Source organism: Cololabis saira, chromosome 4, assembly GCF_033807715.1.
Source record: "Cololabis saira isolate AMF1-May2022 chromosome 4, fColSai1.1, whole genome shotgun sequence".
Taxonomy (NCBI): Eukaryota; Metazoa; Chordata; class Actinopteri; order Beloniformes; family Belonidae; genus Cololabis; species Cololabis saira.
The window spans coordinates 6,043,988-6,064,951 of record NC_084590.1 but is presented as its reverse complement, the minus strand read 5'-3'; the positions used below and the strand labels follow the sequence as shown (position 1 = coordinate 6,064,951).

Below are 20,964 nucleotides of genomic sequence, written 5' to 3'. Positions count from 1 at the left end.
ATCATGTGGACTTTTATAAATGTATATTTTTGTGATTATGAGGACCTGTAAAACCAGACTTTGCCCCTTCATCCTGAAGTCCTGCGACCCCCTGCTGCTAACTCCTGGTTATCTCGGCCTGGGTCGAGATAGTCCGTTTACGACCCCCACTGCATGAACAACAAGGACCCAGCAGGGTTTCTGCCAGGGAAAACAGACTTCCTTGGGGTTTTATGACACCTAAGCAGGGGTCGGGATGCAGCGGAGCCCAAAACCAGACCTCAAAATGGTACTGCTTCTTTGAACCCCCCCTTTTCCGCTTTAATGTGCCTCATAAAATGGCGCTGTTGCCTGAACTACAACCCCCAGCATGCCTTGCGGGGGGGGGTGGCGCCTACAAGCGGCGCTCATCCAATCGCAATGAGGCACCGATGACGTCACCGCAGCGCGCGTAGGATCAAAACCCCTGCCGCTGCTCCTCTTCTCTCTCTTCCGATCAACCTCTCTTCCTGAGCAGCAGGACCAAAGGATCCCATCTCCCTTCTCTCCCCCCGGCTGGGGGGAGGCGGAAGGCCCGCAACGGACCGGGCCTGCGGAGCTCCGGCTCCCATTGACTCGCTTCTCAACTTCATCTCATCGGCGCTGGATCTTTGGCCAGGCCAAAGGATCCCATCTCCTCTCTCTCCCCCCGGGCTGGGGGGAGGCAGGAGGCCCGCACCGGACCGGGCCCTGCGGGGTCCGGTCGTTGAAGCGGCGGTCCCCCGGGGAGCCTCCGGCTTCCACTAACTCTGTCCTCTAAGTTCACAGATCCAAGCTTCCGACGCCCACGCGCTCCCGGCAACCAGATCGGGACACAGCTGCGACTCAGACCGAACCCCCCTCCCCGCTCTGAGCCCCTGTCTGCCAACCGGCGCAGGGATCGGGGACGGACGGTCGGCGTCTCGCCCGGCGTGAGCTCTCCCGGGGCCCGGACGGCCGCGCGTCGGCGACCGGCGCAGAGAGGGAAGCACGGCAAGGAGAGACCGGTCCCCCCGCCGCGCCTAGGAATGCGTGTGAGCCTCCGTTTGGTCCGGAACCACGGCCCGGCACGAGGCGGCCCCGCCGCTGTCTAATCCGTTTCAGGGAAGGGACGGCCCAGTCACCGAACCCGCAGGCATCCGATCCGGATCCCCGAGGAAACGTGAGCCCGGGAACGGTAGATCAGTAGGACTAAGAACGGTTCAGAACTGTGTGGGTCGGGATCTCTGTTTATCAGTAACTTAAGAACGTGTTACAGAGCTAAATCTGTGTTCAGAGTTGAGATTACATCATCATTGTTATCATTATCATGTTTGATTATTTGGTAGTCGTTGTTTTCTGCCGTAGGCACGTTTTAAATGCTGCGTTCGCCATCCGGTCCGATTGCACGTGGCCCAGAGGGCGCGTCCATCTTTAAAAGACCACAGAAGCCCCGTTTGAACTGTAGATGTTCTGTATCTTCGTTATTATTGCTTGATTTCTTTTTTGTTTTCATTCCATGCATTTAACGTTTATGTTTCATTTTATTGATTGTTGTTTTTCTTGTTAGTTAATGGTTTTATAATAATGTCGTGTGCCATCAGATTTATTCGGGTACTTATTTACATCTCTTTTGACACCCGTATGTAAATAAATTCTGATTGATTTCTTTATGAGTGGTTGTGTTATTTCATGCAAGATTTGGTCACAGATTGATTTGTTTAAGCAGAGCCTAGTGTTCGGATATCACGCCTTCACTGTTATTCTGTAAGATTTGCTGTTCTGCAGGATAATTCAAATCATAATGAGACTGATTTTCTGCTGTTAGTTATCGAATCCCACCGGAAGTAAGGCCCCGGCGGTGGTGCCCCTACGAGAATTATCATTTTTGATAATACAATTTGATAAATAGTCAACTTTATTAATTATTAATAATTCTTTAATAGAATTATCATTAGCCTTGATAACTGGACAGCCAAGCTACCTATGAGTTGCACAACAACATTATTGTTCGTATTTTCTAGCATCTGAAGCCCGGCTAGCTCAGTCGGTAGAGCATGAGACTCTTAATCTCAGGGTCGTGGGTTCGAGCCCCACGTTGGGAGCTGAAGTCACATTTATGAAGTTTGTTTGAAGTGTAGAGTCCAGGTTGAAGGCTAGCAGAAAGGAATCACCTCCACTGCTGTTCTGGTCACTGAGATGGATTTTACTCGGTGTGAGACTGGTGACATCATCAATGACATCACATTCTTAGATTAAATAATTCGTAATTATGACAATGTTAGTATAGTGGGGCAGTATCTGTGCCTGGGGTTCGATTCCCCGATGGAGAGACCAGCTATTTGGTACAATGGACATACATGACTGATACAAGTGAACAAAGGTCAATAGGACGAAAATGACTCCTCCACACACCAGTTGCCGTTGGCCTGCCAGAAAAGCTTTAATTGATGAAGTTTTTCTAAGATAAAACTGTGGATGTTCTGTTCACTCGTCAGTCCTGATCCAGAGGTCCAGCCTGTTAGACTCAGACCAGAGACCTTTTGAGACCTTTGCATTTGCGATGAACCGAATAACCACTACACTACAGAAACTGTGCAGCAGGTTATTGATCATGATTCAATTCATTCAATAATTTAGTTTCTATTCCCCCTTAATCTTATACAAAACCATCTAGACAGGTATGTAGAGACATAGATAGTGGGACATTTTGCACTAGCTAGCTATAGCTAGCTTGAGGAGCATAGCATCCTGATAACCGCCAGGTCTACACAGATTTTGACGTAGTCAAGCTGAACTTGAGATGCGCTCCAATTGTCTCATAATGCCAAGTGGATGAGAGTAGGTGACATCATCACCAGGTAGTTGGCTTCCAACTGCACCAACTCCTAAAAAATGGACACCAATTTGTGAGCATCTACAATTACGAAAAACTAGAAAATCACAAGTTTAGTCACATGTTGTCATTCAACTGTCTGGGTGGTGTCCAGAGGAGTCCAGACGGAAAACTGGTTTCTCTGAAACACTGATTAAACCTGACATTACAGACACTTTTCGATTATTGTTCGTATTTTCTAGCATCTGAAGCCCGGCTAGCTCAGTCGGTAGAGCATGAGACTCTTAATCTCAGGGTCGTGGGTTCAAGCCCCACGTTGGGCGCTGAAGTCACATTTATGAAGTTTGTTTGAAGTGTAGAGTCCAGGTTGAAGGCTAGCAGAAAGGAATCACCTCCACTGCTGTTCTGGTCACTGAGATGGATTTTACTCGGTGTGAGACTGGTGACATCATCAATGACATCACATGTCTGATGACATTCCAGGGTTAGATTAAATAATTTGTAATTATGACAATGTTAGTATAGTGGGCAGTATCTGGGCCTGGGGTTCGATTCCCCGATGGAGAGACCAGCTATTTGGTACAATGGACATACATGACTGATACAAGTGAACAAAGGTCAATAGGATGAAAATGACTCCTCCACACACCAGTTGCTGTTGGCCTGCTAAAAAAGCTTTAATTGATGAAGTTTTTCTAAGATAAAACTGTGGATGTTCTATTCACTCGTCGGTCCTGATCCAGAGGTCCAGCCTGTTAGACTCAGACCAGAGACTTTTTGCGACCTTTGCATTTGCGATGAACCGAATAACCACTACACTACAGAAACTGTGCAGCAGGTTATTGATCATGATTCAATTCATTCAATAATTTAGTTTCTATTCCCCCTTAATCTTATACAAAACCATCTACACAGGTATGTAGAGACATAGATAGTGGGACATTTTGCACTAGCTAGCTATAGCTAGCTTGAGGAGCATAGCATCCTGATAACCGCCAGTTCTACACAGATTTTGACGTAGTCAAGCTGAACTTGAGATGCGCTCCAATTGTCTCATAATGCCATGTGGACGAGAGTAGGTGACATCATCACCAAGTAGTTGGCTTCCAACTGCACCAACTCCTAAAAAATGGACACCTCCGAAATAGCCAATTTGTGAGCATCTACAATTTCGAAAAACTAGAAAATCACAAGTTTAGTCACATGTTGTCATTCAACTGTCTGGGTGGTGTCCAGAGGAGTCCAGACGGAAAACTGGTTTCTCTGAAACAATGATTAAACCTGACATTAGAGACAATTTTCGATTATTGTTCGTATTTTCTAGCATCTGAAGCCCGGCTAGCTCAGTCGGTAGAGCATGAGACTCTTAATCTCAGGGTCGTGGGTTCGAACCCCACGTTGGGTGCTGAAGTCACATTTATGAAGTTTGTTTGAAGTGTAGAGTCCAGGTTGAAGGCTAGCAGAAAGGAATCACCTCCACTGCTGTTCTGGTCACTGAGATGGATTTTACTCGGTGTGAGACTGGTGACATCATCAATGACATCACATTCTTAGATTAAATAATTCGTAATTATGACAATGTTAGTATAGTGGGGCAGTATCTGTGCCTGGGGTTCGATTCCCCGATGGAGAGACCAGCTATTTGGTACAATGGACATACATGACTGATACAAGTGAACAAAGGTCAATAGGACGAAAATGACTCCTCCACACACCAGTTGCCGTTGGCCTGCCAGAAAAGCTTTAATTGATGAAGTTTTTCTAAGATAAAACTGTGGATGTTCTGTTCACTCGTCAGTCCTGATCCAGAGGTCCAGCCTGTTAGACTCAGACCAGAGACCTTTTGCGACCTTTGCATTTGCGATGAACCGAATAACCACTACACTACAGAAACTGTGCAGCAGGTTATTGATCATGATTCAATTCATTCAATAATTTAGTTTCTATTCCCCCTTAATCTTATACAAAACCATCTAGACAGGTATGTAGAGACATAGATAGTGAGACATTTTGCACTAGCTAGCTATAGGCTAGCTTGAGGAGCATAGCATCCTGATAACCGCCAGGTCTACACAGATTTGGACGTAGTCAAGCTGAACTTGAGATGCGCTCCAATTGTCTCATAATGCCAAGTGGACGAGAGTAGGTGACATCATCACCAGGTAGTTGGCTTCCAACTGCACCAACTCCTAAAAAATGGACACCAATTTGTGAGCATCTACAATTACGAAAAACTAGAAAATCACAAGTTTAGTCACATGTTGTCATTCAACTGTCTGGGTGGTGTCCAGAGGAGTCCAGACGGAAAACTGGTTTCTCTGAAACACTGATTAAACCTGACATTACAGACAATTTTCGATTATTGTTCGTATTTTCTAGCATCTGAAGCCCGGCTAGCTCAGTCGGTAGAGCATGAGACTCTTAATCTCAGGGTCGTGGGTTCGAGCCCCACGTTGGGCGCTGAAGTCACATTTATGAAGTTTGTTTGAAGTGTAGAGTCCAGGTTGAAGGCTAGCAGAAAGGAATCACCTCCACTGCTGTTCTGGTCACTGAGATGGATTTTACTCGGTGTGAGACTGGTGACATCATCAATGACATCACATGTCTGATGACATTCCAGGGTTAGATTAAATAATTTGTAATTATGACAATGTTAGTATAGTGGGCAGTATCTGTGCCTGGGGTTCGATTCCCCGATGGAGAGACCAGCTATTTGGTACAATGGACATACATGACTGTTACAAGTGAACAAAGGTCAATAGGATGAAAATGACTCCTCCACACACCAGTTGCCGTTGGCCTGCTAAAAAAGCTTTAATTGATGAAGTTTTTCTAAGATAAAACTGTGGATCTTCTGTTTACTCGTCAGTCCTGATCCAGAGGTCCAGCCTGTAAGACTCAGACCAGAGACCTTTTGCGACCTTTGCATTTGCGATGAACCGAATAACCACTACACTACAGAAACTGTGCAGCAGGTTATTGATCATGATTCAATTCATTCAATAATTTAGTTTCTATTCCCCCTTAATCTTATACAAAACCATCTAGACAGGTATGTAGAGACATAGATAGTGAGACATTTTGCACTAGCTAGCTATAGGCTAGCTTGAGGAGCATAGCATCCTGATAACCGCCAGGTCTACACAGATTTGGACGTAGTCAAGCTGAACTTGAGATGCGCTCCAATTGTCTCATAATGCCAAGTGGACGAGAGTAGGTGACATCATCACCAGGTAGTTGGCTTCCAACTGCACCAACTCCTAAAAAATGGACACCAATTTGTGAGCATCTACAATTACGAAAAACTAGAAAATCACAAGTTTAGTCACATGTTGTCATTCAACTGTCTGGGTGGTGTCCAGAGGAGTCCAGATGGAAAACTGGTTTCTCTGAAACACTGATTAAACCTGACATTACAGACAATTTTCGATTATTGTTCGTATTTTCTAGCATCTGAAGCCCGGCTAGCTCAGTCGGTAGAGCATGAGACTCTTAATCTCAGGGTCGTGGGTTCGAGCCCCACGTTGGGCGCTGAAGTCACATTTATGAAGTTTGTTTGAAGTGTAGAGTCCAGGTTGAAGGCTAGCAGAAAGGAATCACCTCCACTGCTGTTCTGGTCACTGAGATGGATTTTACTCGGTGTGAGACTGGTGACATCATCAATGACATCACATGTCTGATGACATTCCAGGGTTAGATTAAATAATTTGTAATTATGACAATGTTAGTATAGTGGGCAGTATCTGTGCCTGGGGTTCGATTCCCCGATGGAGAGACCAGCTATTTGGTACAATGGACATACATGACTGTTACAAGTGAACAAAGGTCAATAGGATGAAAATGACTCCTCCACACACCAGTTGCCGTTGGCCTGCTAAAAAAGCTTTAATTGATGAAGTTTTTCTAAGATAAAACTGTGGATCTTCTGTTCACTCGTCAGTCCTGATCCAGAGGTCCAGCCTGTAAGACTCAGACCAGAGACCTTTTGCATTTGCGATGAACCGAATAACCACTACACTACAGAAACTGTTCAGCAGGTTATTGATCATGATTCAATTCATTCAATCATTTAGTATCTATTCCCCCTTAATCTTATACAAAACCATCTAGACAGGTATGTAGAGACATAGATAGTGGGACATTTTGCACTAGCTAGCTATAGGCTAGCTTGAGGAGCATAGCATCCTGATAACCGCCAGGTCTACGCAGATTTTGACGTAGTCAAGCTGAACTTGAGATGCGCTCCAATTGTCTCATAATGCCAAGTGGACGAGAGTAGGTGACATCATCACCAGGTAGTTGGCTTCCAACTGCACCAACTCCTAAAAAATGGACACCTCCGAAATATCCAATTTGTGAGCATCTACAATTACGAAAAACTAGAAAATCACAAGTTTAGTCACATGTTGTCATTCAACTGTCTGGGTGGTGTCCAGAGGAGTCCAGACGGAAAACTGGTTTCTCTGAAACACTGATTAAACCTGACATTACAGACACTTTTCGATTATTGTTCGTATTTTCTAGCATCTGAAGCCCGGCTAGCTCAGTCGGTAGAGCATGAGACTCTTAATCTCAGGGTCGTGGGTTCGAGCCCCACGTTGGGTGCTGAAGTCACATTTATGAAGTTTGTTTGAAGTGTAGAGTCCAGGTTGAAGGCTAGCAGAAAGGAATCACCTCCACTGCTGTTCTGGTCACTGAGATGGATTTTACTCGGTGTGAGACTGGTGACATCATCAATGACATCACATTCTTAGATTAAATAATTCGTAATTATGACAATGTTAGTATAGTGGGGCAGTATCTGTGCCTGGGGTTCGATTCCCCGATGGAGAGACCAGCTATTTGGTACAATGGACATACATGACTGATACAAGTGAACAAAGGTCAATAGGACGAAAATGACTCCTCCACACACCAGTTGCCGTTGGCCTGCCAGAAAAGCTTTAATTGATGAAGTTTTTCTAAGATAAAACTGTGGATGTTCTGTTCACTCGTCAGTCCTGATCCAGAGGTCCAGCCTGTTAGACTCAGACCAGAGACCTTTTGAGACCTTTGCATTTGCGATGAACCGAATAACCACTACACTACAGAAACTGTGCAGCAGGTTATTGATCATGATTCAATTCATTCAATAATTTAGTTTCTATTCCCCCTTAATCTTATACAAAACCATCTAGACAGGTATGTAGAGACATAGATAGTGAGACATTTTGCACTAGCTAGCTATAGGCTAGCTTGAGGAGCATAGCATCCTGATAACCGCCAGGTCTACACAGATTTTGACGTAGTCAAGCTGAACTTGAGATGCGCTCCAATTGTCTCATAATGCCAAGTGGATGAGAGTAGGTGACATCATCACCAGGTAGTTGGCTTCCAACTGCACCAACTCCTAAAAAATGGACACCTCCGAAATAGCCAATTTGTGAGCATCTACAATTTCGAAAAACTAGAAAATCACAAGTTTAGTCACATGTTGTCATTCAACTGTCTGGGTGGTGTCCAGAGGAGTCCAGACGGAAAACTGGTTTCTCTGAAACAATGATTAAACCTGACATTACAGACAATTTTCGATTATTGTTCGTATTTTCTAGCATCTGAAGCCCGGCTAGCTCAGTCGGTAGAGCATGAGACTCTTAATCTCAGGGTCGTGGGTTCGAACCCCACGTTGGGCGCTGAAGTCACATTTATGAAGTTTGTTTGAAGTGTAGAGTCCAGGTTGAAGGCTAGCAGAAAGGAATCACCTCCACTGCTGTTCTGGTCACTGAGATGGATTTTACTCGGTGTGAGACTGGTGACATCATCAATGACATCACATGTCTGATGACATTCCAGGGTTAGATTACAGTTTTTTACGATTGAATAAACACAATTTTGATTGTTTTGTTTTGTTTAGCAAAACCATACACACGAATAGCACAACCACATACCCGATTAGCAAAACACCTTAGCTCCTTTGCAAAATGAACCACTCTTGTAAAAACTATACACTAACTTATCAAAACCATATTTTTTTACCATATGAAACACACACGTTGCATATGACTTAACTCTGTTTGCACCAGTTACACTCTGCTGTTGAAAACCTTAAACACTTTCGGCTAATTCTGCTTCTAAGTGCATAGAGTAGTATGGGTGAAGCACACAGTGAATTTGCAAAACATCGCTCAGATTTGCACATCTGTAAACACAATGTCTGCTCACACTTTTTGCAAAACAATACACAGTGAACAGTAAACACACTTGTATGCATTACTGTAGACACCACACAGGAGACAAGACTAATGCTGTTGATAATGTTATTTATTTTTTCCATATATTCAAGCCAAAATAGTGAAGAAAAAAAAGCATTTCCCAGTTTTCATGAACATAACATTTTATCCTGTACAAACCCTCCCCCCCCAAAAAAAGAAAACACGGCACATAAATTGCTACTGTTGGTCTCTTCTCCTAGCTGGATCTGGCCAGAGAATTTCATCCACATCACAGGCGATATCCTCATTCGCAAGACAACGGGGAAAGAATCGCCGTGCATGCCGTATCCACCCCTGTATGGCTGTGGCCTCAATCTGGTCACAGGCCTCCTCCATGGCCTGACTGAGGGCTACCCGAGCCAGGGGTGCAGATTGTAAACCTTCCACCGCCATGCAGAGAAAAATTCTTCAATTGGGTTAAGAAATGGAGAATATGGTGGCAGGAAAAGGACTGTGTAATGTGGGTGCTGCGTAAACCAGTTCTGAACCAGTGCAGAGCGGTGGAATGAAACATTGTCCCAGGAGACAATGTATTTGATCTGCATGTTATTTATGATTGTGAGGTTGTATACTCTGTCCAAAAATGTAAGGATGTGAGGTGTTTTATACGGACCCATGTTGGCATGGCGGTGGAGGACCCCATTCTGGGTGATTGCCGCGCAAAAGGTGATGTTACCCCCACGTTGCCCCGGGACACTAATAATTGCCCTCTGGCCAATTACATTTCTTCCCCTCCTTCTGACCTTTGAGAGGTTGAACCCTGCCTCGTCTATGTAGATGAACCCATGCTGAATGGCCTCAGCATCCATTTGTAAAACTCTCTAAAATACAGTGAAAGACAAGATTGTGTAGTTCAGCATAGATTTAGTGTACAGTACATTTACATGTAAAAAAAATAGGTTATGTGTACAGTATGCACTCTGGCACGGCCTCTGCCTCCTTCTCCTCCTTCTCCGATTCCCCCTCTCATCCTCACTCTTCCTCTTCCTCTTCCTTCCATTTTGGTTAAGTTTGGTGAAATCACCTGCTGCATTTTTATAGTGCTTAAACATGATTGGTGTGTCTACAATTAAGCAATCTTGTGTTTGCACACCAAATGGCAGTGTTCAATCAACTGGCTCATAGGTGTGGTAATTTGACAGTCAGTGCTTTAGAAGTGCAAGGAAGTGACATCTTGATATACTTCTGTGTCTAATGCATAGACGTGTGTGTTAGTGTTTCAAATCACTGTGTGTATTGTTTTGCACAAAGTGTGAATGGACTCATTGTGCTTACAGTGGTGCAAATCTGGGGCCGAGTTTTGCTCCTTGAGTGTAAGGTGTTGATAATTGGGCAAAACTTTAGATTTTAGTGTTTATTCAATCGTAAAAAACTGTAAGAAATGGAGAATATGGTGGCAGGAAAAGGACTGTGTAATGTGGGTGCTGCGTAAACCACTTCTGAACCACTGCAGAGCGGTGGAATGAAACATTGTCCCAGGTGACAATGTATTGGATCTGCATGTTATTTATGATTGTGAGTTTGTATACTCTGTCCAAAAATGTAAGGATGTGAGGTGTTTTATACGGACCCATGTTGGCATGGCGGTGGAGGACCCCATTCTGGGTGATTGCCGCGCAAAAGTGCTGATATGGGGTGCATGCAGTAAGAAGCTGTAAACAGGTAATTTTTTTTACCTGTTTTCCAGTCTGAATGCCCTTATGACAGATGCCACGGTGAATCTTCTGAGATTTGGCTGGACTCTCAGTCCAGCCTCCCTCAGCGTCAATCCATGGTTCACAACATGGTCCACAAGAGTTGCGCGAATTTCATTGCTTAAAGTTGGACTTCTTCTCCTTTCAGCTTCACCTCTTCCTGCTTGAAGTCTTCCTCTTCCTCTTCCTCTACCTCGGCCTCTACCTCTGGCACGGCCTCTGGCACGGCCTCTGCCTCCTTCTCCTCCTTCTCCGATTCCCCCTCTCATCCTCACTCTTCCTCTTCCTCTTCCTTCCATTTTGGTTAAGTTTGGTGAAATCATCTGCTGCATTTTTATAGTGCTTAAACCTGATTGGTGTGTCTACAATTAAGCAATCTTGTGTTTGCATACCTGATGGCAGTGTTCAATCAACTGGCTCATAGGTGTGGTAATTTGACAGTCAGTGCTTTAGAAGTGCAAGGAAGTGACATCTTGATATACTTCTGTGTCTAATGCATAGACGTTTGTGTTAGTGTTTCAAATCACCGTGTGTATTGTTTTGCACAAAGTGTGAATGGACTCATTGTGCTTACAGTGGTGCAAATCTGGGGCCGAGTTTTGCTCCTTGAGTGTAAGGTTTTCATAATTGGGCAAAACTTTAGATTTTAGTGTTTATTCAATCGTAAAAAACTGTAAATAATTTGTAATTATGACAATGTTAGTATAGTGGGCAGTATCTGTGCCTGGGGTTCGATTCCCCGATGGAGAGACCAGCTATTTGGTACAATGGACATACATGACTGATACAAGTGAACAAAGGTCAATAGGACGAAAATGACTCCTCCACACACCAGTTGCCGTTGGCCTGCCAGAAAAGCTTTAATTGATGAAGTTTTTCTAAGATAAAACTGTGGATGTTCTGTTCACTCGTCAGTCCTGATCCAGAGGTCCAGCCTGTTAGACTCAGACCAGAGACCTTTTGAGACCTTTGCATTTGCGATGAACCGAATAACCACTACACTACAGAAACTGTGCAGCAGGTTATTGATCATGATTCAATTCATTCAATAATTTAGTTTCTATTCCCCCTTAATCTTATATAAAAAAAACCATCTAGACAGGTATGTAGAGACATAGATAGTGGGACATTTTGCACTAGCTAGCTATAGCTAGCTTGAGGAGCATAGCATCCTGATAACCGCCAGGTCTACACAGATTTTGACGTAGTCAAGCTGAACTTGAGATGCGCTCCAATTGTCTCATAATGCCAAGTGGATGAGAGTAGGTGACATCATCACCAGGTAGTTGGCTTCCAACTGCACCAACTCCTAAAAAATGGACACCAATTTGTGAGCATCTACAATTACGAAAAACTAGAAAATCACAAGTTTAGTCACATGTTGTCATTCAACTGTCTGGGTGGTGTCCAGAGGAGTCCAGACGGAAAACTGGTTTCTCTGAAACACTGATTAAACCTGACATTACAGACACTTTTCGATTATTGTTCGTATTTTCTAGCATCTGAAGCCCGGCTAGCTCAGTCGGTAGAGCATGAGACTCTTAATCTCAGGGTCGTGGGTTCAAGCCCCACGTTGGGCGCTGAAGTCACATTTATGAAGTTTGTTTGAAGTGTAGAGTCCAGGTTGAAGGCTAGCAGAAAGGAATCACCTCCACTGCTGTTCTGGTCACTGAGATGGATTTTACTCGGTGTGAGACTGGTGACATCATCAATGACATCACATGTCTGATGACATTCCAGGGTTAGATTAAATAATTTGTAATTATGACAATGTTAGTATAGTGGGCAGTATCTGGGCCTGGGGTTCGATTCCCCGATGGAGAGACCAGCTATTTGGTACAATGGACATACATGACTGATACAAGTGAACAAAGGTCAATAGGATGAAAATGACTCCTCCACACACCAGTTGCTGTTGGCCTGCTAAAAAAGCTTTAATTGATGAAGTTTTTCTAAGATAAAACTGTGGATGTTCTATTCACTCGTCGGTCCTGATCCAGAGGTCCAGCCTGTTAGACTCAGACCAGAGACTTTTTGCGACCTTTGCATTTGCGATGAACCGAATAACCACTACACTACAGAAACTGTGCAGCAGGTTATTGATCATGATTCAATTCATTCAATAATTTAGTTTCTATTCCCCCTTAATCTTATACAAAACCATCTACACAGGTATGTAGAGACATAGATAGTGGGACATTTTGCACTAGCTAGCTATAGCTAGCTTGAGGAGCATAGCATCCTGATAACCGCCAGTTCTACACAGATTTTGACGTAGTCAAGCTGAACTTGAGATGCGCTCCAATTGTCTCATAATGCCATGTGGACGAGAGTAGGTGACATCATCACCAGGTAGTTGGCTTCCAACTGCACCAACTCCTAAAAAATGGACACCTCCGAAATAGCCAATTTGTGAGCATCTACAATTTCGAAAAACTAGAAAATCACAAGTTTAGTCACATGTTGTCATTCAACTGTCTGGGTGGTGTCCAGAGGAGTCCAGACGGAAAACTGGTTTCTCTGAAACAATGATTAAACCTGACATTAGAGACAATTTTCGATTATTGTTCGTATTTTCTAGCATCTGAAGCCCGGCTAGCTCAGTCGGTAGAGCATGAGACTCTTAATCTCAGGGTCGTGGGTTCGAACCCCACGTTGGGTGCTGAAGTCACATTTATGAAGTTTGTTTGAAGTGTACAGTCCAGGTTGAAGGCTAGCAGAAAGGAATCACCTCCACTGCTGTTCTGGTCACTGAGATGGATTTTACTCGGTGTGAGACTGGTGACATCATCAATGACATCACATGTCTGATGACATTCCAGGGTTAGATTAAATAATTTGTAATTATGACAATGTTAGTATAGTGGGCAGTATCTGTGCCTGGGGTTCGATTCCCCGATGGAGAGACCAGCTATTTGGTACAATGGACATACATGACTGTTACAAGTGAACAAAGGTCAATAGGATGAAAATGACTCCTCCACACACCAGTTGCCGTTGGCCTGCTAAAAAAGCTTTAATTGATGAAGTTTTTCTAAGATAAAACTGTGGATCTTCTGTTTACTCGTCAGTCCTGATCCAGAGGTCCAGCCTGTAAGACTCAGACCAGAGACCTTTTGCATTTGCGATGAACCGAATAACCACTACACTACAGAAACTGTTCAGCAGGTTATTGATCATGATTCAATTCATTCAATCATTTAGTATCTATTCCCCCTTAATCTTATACAAAACCATCTAGACAGGTATGTAGAGACATAGATAGTGGGACATTTTGCACTAGCTAGCTATAGGCTAGCTTGAGGAGCATAGCATCCTGATAACCGCCAGGTCTAAACAGATTTTGACGTAGTCAAGCTGAACTTGAGATGCGCTCCAATTGTCTCATAATGCCAAGTGGACGAGAGTAGGTGACATCATCACCAGGTAGTTGGCTTCCAACTGCACCAACTCCTAAAAAATGGACACCTCCGAAATAGCCAATTTGTGAGCATCTACAATTTCGAAAAACTAGAAAATCACAAGTTTAGTCACATGTTGTCATTCAACTGTCTGGGTGGTGTCCAGAGGAGTCCAGACGGAAAACTGGTTTCTCTGAAACACTGATTAAACCTGACATTACAGACAATTTTCGATTATTGTTCGTATTTTCTAGCATCTGAAGCCCGGCTAGCTCAGTCGGTAGAGCATGAGACTCTTAATCTCAGGGTCGTGGGTTCGAGCCCCACGTTGGGCGCTGAAGTCACATTTATGAAGTTTGTTTGAAGTGTAGAGTCCAGGTTGAAGGCTAGCAGAAAGGAATCACCTCCACTGCTGTTCTGGTCACTGAGATGGATTTTACTCGGTGTGAGACTGGTGACATCATCAATGACATCACATGTCTGATGACATTCCAGGGTTAGATTAAATAATTTGTAATTATGACAATGTTAGTATAGTGGGCAGTATCTGGGCCTGGGGTTCGATTCCCCGATGGAGAGACCAGCTATTTGGTACAATGGACATACATGACTGATACAAGTGAACAAAGGTCAATAGGATGAAAATGACTCCTCCACACACCAGTTGCTGTTGGCCTGCTAAAAAAGCTTTAATTGATGAAGTTTTTCTAAGATAAAACTGTGGATGTTCTATTCACTCGTCGGTCCTGATCCAGAGGTCCAGCCTGTTAGACTCAGACCAGAGACTTTTTGCGACCTTTGCATTTGCGATGAACCGAATAACCACTACACTACAGAAACTGTGCAGCAGGTTATTGATCATGATTCAATTCATTCAATAATTTAGTTTCTATTCCCCCTTAATCTTATACAAAACCATCTACACAGGTATGTAGAGACATAGATAGTGGGACATTTTGCACTAGCTAGCTATAGCTAGCTTGAGGAGCATAGCATCCTGATAACCGCCAGTTCTACACAGATTTTGACGTAGTCAAGCTGAACTTGAGATGCGCTCCAATTGTCTCATAATGCCATGTGGACGAGAGTAGGTGACATCATCACCAGGTAGTTGGCTTCCAACTGCACCAACTCCTAAAAAATGGACACCTCCGAAATAGCCAATTTGTGAGCATCTACAATTTCGAAAAACTAGAAAATCACAAGTTTAGTCACATGTTGTCATTCAACTGTCTGGGTGGTGTCCAGAGGAGTCCAGACGGAAAACTGGTTTCTCTGAAACAATGATTAAACCTGACATTAGAGACAATTTTCGATTATTGTTCGTATTTTCTAGCATCTGAAGCCCGGCTAGCTCAGTCGGTAGAGCATGAGACTCTTAATCTCAGGGTCGTGGGTTCGAACCCCACGTTGGGTGCTGAAGTCACATTTATGAAGTTTGTTTGAAGTGTAGAGTCCAGGTTGAAGGCTAGCAGAAAGGAATCACCTCCACTGCTGTTCTGGTCACTGAGATGGATTTTACTCGGTGTGAGACTGGTGACATCATCAATGACATCACATTCTTAGATTAAATAATTCGTAATTATGACAATGTTAGTATAGTGGGGCAGTATCTGTGCCTGGGGTTCGATTCCCCGATGGAGAGACCAGCTATTTGGTACAATGGACATACATGACTGATACAAGTGAACAAAGGTCAATAGGACGAAAATGACTCCTCCACACACCAGTTGCCGTTGGCCTGCCAGAAAAGCTTTAATTGATGAAGTTTTTCTAAGATAAAACTGTGGATGTTCTGTTCACTCGTCAGTCCTGATCCAGAGGTCCAGCCTGTTAGACTCAGACCAGAGACCTTTTGCGACCTTTGCATTTGCGATGAACCGAATAACCACTACACTACAGAAACTGTGCAGCAGGTTATTGATCATGATTCAATTCATTCAATAATTTAGTTTCTATTCCCCCTTAATCTTATACAAAACCATCTAGACAGGTATGTAGAGACATAGATAGTGAGACATTTTGCACTAGCTAGCTATAGGCTAGCTTGAGGAGCATAGCATCCTGATAACCGCCAGGTCTACACAGATTTTGACGTAGTCAAGCTGAACTTGAGATGCGCTCCAATTGTCTCATAATGCCAAGTGGACGAGAGTAGGTGACATCATCAGCAGGTAGTTGGCTTCCAACTGCACCAACTCCTAAAAAATGGACACCAATTTGTGAGCATCTACAATTACGAAAAACTAGAAAATCACAAGTTTAGTCACATGTTGTCATTCAACTGTCTGGGTGGTGTCCAGAGGAGTCCAGACGGAAAACTGGTTTCTCTGAAACACTGATTAAACCTGACATTACAGACAATTTTCGATTATTGTTCGTATTTTCTAGCATCTGAAGCCCGGCTAGCTCAGTCGGTAGAGCATGAGACTCTTAATCTCAGGGTCGTGGGTTCGAGCCCCACGTTGGGCGCTGAAGTCACATTTATGAAGTTTGTTTGAAGTGTAGAGTCCAGGTTGAAGGCTAGCAGAAAGGAATCACCTCCACTGCTGTTCTGGTCACTGAGATGGATTTTACTCGGTGTGAGACTGGTGACATCATCAATGACATCACATGTCTGATGACATTCCAGGGTTAGATTAAATAATTTGTAATTATGACAATGTTAGTATAGTGGGCAGTATCTGGGCCTGGGGTTCGATTCCCCGATGGAGAGACCAGCTATTTGGTACAATGGACATACATGACTGATACAAGTGAACAAAGGTCAATAGGATGAAAATGACTCCTCCACACACCAGTTGCTGTTGGCCTGCTAAAAAAGCTTTAATTGATGAAGTTTTTCTAAGATAAAACTGTGGATGTTCTATTCACTCGTCGGTCCTGATCCAGAGGTCCAGCCTGTTAGACTCAGACCAGAGACTTTTTGCGACCTTTGCATTTGCGATGAACCGAATAACCACTACACTACAGAAACTGTGCAGCAGGTTATTGATCATGATTCAATTCATTCAATAATTTAGTTTCTATTCCCCCTTAATCTTATACAAAACCATCTACACAGGTATGTAGAGACATAGATAGTGGGACATTTTGCACTAGCTAGCTATAGCTAGCTTGAGGAGCATAGCATCCTGATAACCGCCAGTTCTACACAGATTTTGACGTAGTCAAGCTGAACTTGAGATGCGCTCCAATTGTCTCATAATGCCATGTGGACGAGAGTAGGTGACATCATCACCAGGTAGTTGGCTTCCAACTGCACCAACTCCTAAAAAATGGACACCTCCGAAATAGCCAATTTGTGAGCATCTACAATTTCGAAAAACTAGAAAATCACAAGTTTAGTCACATGTTGTCATTCAACTGTCTGGGTGGTGTCCAGAGGAGTCCAGACGGAAAACTGGTTTCTCTGAAACAATGATTAAACCTGACATTAGAGACAATTTTCGATTATTGTTCGTATTTTCTAGCATCTGAAGCCCGGCTAGCTCAGTCGGTAGAGCATGAGACTCTTAATCTCAGGGTCGTGGGTTCGAACCCCACGTTGGGTGCTGAAGTCACATTTATGAAGTTTGTTTGAAGTGTAGAGTCCAGGTTGAAGGCTAGCAGAAAGGAATCACCTCCACTGCTGTTCTGGTCACTGAGATGGATTTTACTCGGTGTGAGACTGGTGACATCATCAATGACATCACATTCTTAGATTAAATAATTCGTAATTATGACAATGTTAGTATAGTGGGGCAGTATCTGTGCCTGGGGTTCGATTCCCCGATGGAGAGACCAGCTATTTGGTACAATGGACATACATGACTGATACAAGTGAACAAAGGTCAATAGGACGAAAATGACTCCTCCACACACCAGTTGCCGTTGGCCTGCCAGAAAAGCTTTAATTGATGAAGTTTTTCTAAGATAAAACTGTGGATGTTCTGTTCACTCGTCAGTCCTGATCCAGAGGTCCAGCCTGTTAGACTCAGACCAGAGACCTTTTGCGACCTTTGCATTTGCGATGAACCGAATAACCACTACACTACAGAAACTGTGCAGCAGGTTATTGATCATGATTCAATTCATTCAATAATTTAGTTTCTATTCCCCCTTAATCTTATACAAAACCATCTAGACAGGTATGTAGAGACATAGATAGTGAGACATTTTGCACTAGCTAGCTATAGGCTAGCTTGAGGAGCATAGCATCCTGATAACCGCCAGGTCTACACAGATTTTGACGTAGTCAAGCTGAACTTGAGATGCGCTCCAATTGTCTCATAATGCCAAGTGGACGAGAGTAGGTGACATCATCAGCAGGTAGTTGGCTTCCAACTGCACCAACTCCTAAAAAATGGACACCAATTTGTGAGCATCTACAATTACGAAAAACTAGAAAATCACAAGTTTAGTCACATGTTGTCATTCAACTGTCTGGGTGGTGTCCAGAGGAGTCCAGACGGAAAACTGGTTTCTCTGAAACACTGATTAAACCTGACATTACAGACAATTTTCGATTATTGTTCGTATTTTCTAGCATCTGAAGCCCGGCTAGCTCAGTCGGTAGAGCATGAGACTCTTAATCTCAGGGTCGTGGGTTCGAGCCCCACGTTGGGCGCTGAAATCACATTTATGAAGTTTGTTTGAAGTGTAGAGTCCAGGTTGAAGGCTAGCAGAAAGGAATCACCTCCACTGCTGTTCTGGTCACTGAGATGGATTTTACTCGGTGTGAGACTGGTGACATCATCAATGACATCACATGTCTGATGACATTCCAGGGTTAGATTAAATAATTTGTAATTATGACAATGTTAGTATAGTGGGCAGTATCTGTGCCTGGGGTTCGATTCCCCGATGGAGAGACCAGCTATTTGGTACAATGGACATACATGACTGTTACAAGTGAACAAAGGTCAATAGGATGAAAATGACTCCTCCACACACCAGTTGCCGTTGGCCTGCTAAAAAAGCTTTAATTGATGAAGTTTTTCTAAGATAAAACTGTGGATCTTCTGTTTACTCGTCAGTCCTGATCCAGAGGTCCAGCCTGTAAGACTCAGACCAGAGACCTTTTGCATTTGCGATGAACCGAATAACCACTACACTACAGAAACTGTTCAGCAGGTTATTGATCATGATTCAATTCATTCAATCATTTAGTATCTATTCCCCCTTAATCTTATACAAAACCATCTAGACAGGTATGTAGAGACATAGATAGTGGGACATTTTGCACTAGCTAGCTATAGGCTAGCTTGAGGAGCATAGCATCCTGATTTGGTCTCCAAAGGTTTCTCAGCATCAGGAAGGAAGCTGGCTTGCTGATTGGGTAACGTATTGCGTCACGCATCGCGTCACTTCCTGGTGTTTGCGGTCTGTGCTGCTGCCGTCTCACGGCGTTTGCAGGCTCAGATCTCTCCCGACTTTTTATCTAAAACTTAGACTGTTTTCTGGTAAAATAGCACTATATCTGGTACATTACTGTCTTTATTTCAACACTCGCTCATTTTCTCTTCCGTAACTTTCACTGTCACCAATCACCGATACATTTTCTGTCCGTTAGCCTCCGTTAGCATCTTAGCATGGCCGCTCCGGCTCCCACCGCTTCACCTCTTTCCTGCTCAGTGTGTGAAATGTTTAGTTATTCCTCTGCCTCCTTTAGTGAAGACGGTAAGTGCTTAAAGTGTAGTTTATTTGCAGGGCTGGAGGCGAGGCTCAGTCAGTTAGAGGTCCGGTTCGGCCAACTAAACCATAGTCCGAGAGCCTCCTCAGCTAACCAGGCTAAGCTAGCGGCGGACCGGCCCGTAGCAGCTGAGCGTAGCCGCTCCCCTGCAGCTCCCGAGCAGCCGGCCAGGCAGGGCAGCTGGGTGACGGTTCGCAGGAAGACTAGTCTTAAAGGGCTCACGGAACACCACCACCCGCTTCATGTGTCTAACAGATTTTCCCCACTTAGCGACACATCTGTTGAGAAACCGACCCTGGTGATTGGAGACTCCATAGTCAGACATGTGAAGCCGACTCCAGAGACCTTAGTTAGGTGCATCCCGGGGGCCAGAGCGGGCGACATAGAAGCAAATTTGAAGCTACTGGCAAAGGGTAATCGTAAATATGGTAAAGTTATCATCAATGTCGGAGCTAATGACTCCCGTCTTCGCCAGTCGGAAGTAACCAGAATGAATATTGTCTCGGTGTGTAACTTCGCCAAGACCATGTCGGACTCTGTAGGTTTTTCTGGCCCCCTCCCCAATCTGACCAGCGATGACATGTTTAGTCGCATGCTCTCGCTCCGCCGCTGGTTGTCTCAGTGGTGTTCAGAAAACGACGTGGACTTTATTGACAACTGGGAGACATTCTGGGGAAAGCCCGGTCTGATTAGAAGGGACGGCATTCATCCCACCCGGGATGGTGCAGCTCTTATGTCTAGAAATCTGGCCAATGTTATTAGACACTCCCCCTGACAATGCAGGGTCAAGACCAGGATGCAGAGCTGTAGTTTAACAGGGCTGGAGGCGAGGCTTAGTCAGTTAGAGGTCCGGTTTGGCCAACTAGACCATAGTCCGATAGAATCCTCTGCGGACCGGCCCGTAGCAGCTGAGCGTAACCGCTCCCCTGCAGCTCCCCGGCAGCCGGCCAGGCAGGGCAGCTGGGTGACGGTTCGGAGGAAGGGTAGTCTTAAAGGGCTCAGCGACACATCTGTTGCTTCTCAAGGACCAACGCCTGCCAACAAAACTGTAGGATTGCATTATGTAATTAGCGACTCTAAAACTGTAGGATTACATGATATTGGCGACTCTGGCCAGGTGCCTAGCAAAATA

The 20,964-nt window shown here is 44.2% G+C and overlaps 14 non-coding genes across 14 annotated transcripts; all 14 read left to right on the top strand.

The window, feature by feature from the left end:
- Nucleotides 1-2,008: 2,008 nt before the first annotated feature.
- On the top strand, nucleotides 2,009-2,083 carry trnak-cuu (transfer RNA lysine (anticodon CUU)). Its single transcript has one exon. It is a non-coding gene; the product is annotated as a tRNA-Lys (tRNA).
- Nucleotides 2,084-3,062: 979 nt separating this feature from the next.
- Nucleotides 3,063-3,135, top strand: trnak-cuu (transfer RNA lysine (anticodon CUU)). Its single transcript has one exon. It is a non-coding gene; the product is annotated as a tRNA-Lys (tRNA).
- A 1,009-nt stretch (nucleotides 3,136-4,144) lies between these two features.
- Nucleotides 4,145-4,217, top strand: trnak-cuu (transfer RNA lysine (anticodon CUU)). The gene has a single exon. It is a non-coding gene; the product is annotated as a tRNA-Lys (tRNA).
- A 982-nt stretch (nucleotides 4,218-5,199) lies between these two features.
- On the top strand, nucleotides 5,200-5,272 carry trnak-cuu (transfer RNA lysine (anticodon CUU)). Its single transcript has one exon. It is a non-coding gene; the product is annotated as a tRNA-Lys (tRNA).
- Nucleotides 5,273-6,270: 998 nt separating this feature from the next.
- trnak-cuu (transfer RNA lysine (anticodon CUU)) lies at nucleotides 6,271-6,343 on the top strand. The gene has a single exon. It is a non-coding gene; the product is annotated as a tRNA-Lys (tRNA).
- A 1,001-nt stretch (nucleotides 6,344-7,344) lies between these two features.
- Nucleotides 7,345-7,417, top strand: trnak-cuu (transfer RNA lysine (anticodon CUU)). The gene has a single exon. It is a non-coding gene; the product is annotated as a tRNA-Lys (tRNA).
- Nucleotides 7,418-8,411: 994 nt separating this feature from the next.
- trnak-cuu (transfer RNA lysine (anticodon CUU)) lies at nucleotides 8,412-8,484 on the top strand. The gene has a single exon. It is a non-coding gene; the product is annotated as a tRNA-Lys (tRNA).
- A 3,780-nt stretch (nucleotides 8,485-12,264) lies between these two features.
- Nucleotides 12,265-12,337, top strand: trnak-cuu (transfer RNA lysine (anticodon CUU)). Its single transcript has one exon. It is a non-coding gene; the product is annotated as a tRNA-Lys (tRNA).
- A 1,009-nt stretch (nucleotides 12,338-13,346) lies between these two features.
- trnak-cuu (transfer RNA lysine (anticodon CUU)) lies at nucleotides 13,347-13,419 on the top strand. Its single transcript has one exon. It is a non-coding gene; the product is annotated as a tRNA-Lys (tRNA).
- Nucleotides 13,420-14,420: 1,001 nt separating this feature from the next.
- trnak-cuu (transfer RNA lysine (anticodon CUU)) lies at nucleotides 14,421-14,493 on the top strand. Its single transcript has one exon. It is a non-coding gene; the product is annotated as a tRNA-Lys (tRNA).
- A 1,009-nt stretch (nucleotides 14,494-15,502) lies between these two features.
- On the top strand, nucleotides 15,503-15,575 carry trnak-cuu (transfer RNA lysine (anticodon CUU)). The gene has a single exon. It is a non-coding gene; the product is annotated as a tRNA-Lys (tRNA).
- Nucleotides 15,576-16,557: 982 nt separating this feature from the next.
- trnak-cuu (transfer RNA lysine (anticodon CUU)) lies at nucleotides 16,558-16,630 on the top strand. Its single transcript has one exon. It is a non-coding gene; the product is annotated as a tRNA-Lys (tRNA).
- Nucleotides 16,631-17,639: 1,009 nt separating this feature from the next.
- trnak-cuu (transfer RNA lysine (anticodon CUU)) lies at nucleotides 17,640-17,712 on the top strand. The gene has a single exon. It is a non-coding gene; the product is annotated as a tRNA-Lys (tRNA).
- A 982-nt stretch (nucleotides 17,713-18,694) lies between these two features.
- trnak-cuu (transfer RNA lysine (anticodon CUU)) lies at nucleotides 18,695-18,767 on the top strand. The gene has a single exon. It is a non-coding gene; the product is annotated as a tRNA-Lys (tRNA).
- Nucleotides 18,768-20,964: the final 2,197 nt, after the last annotated feature.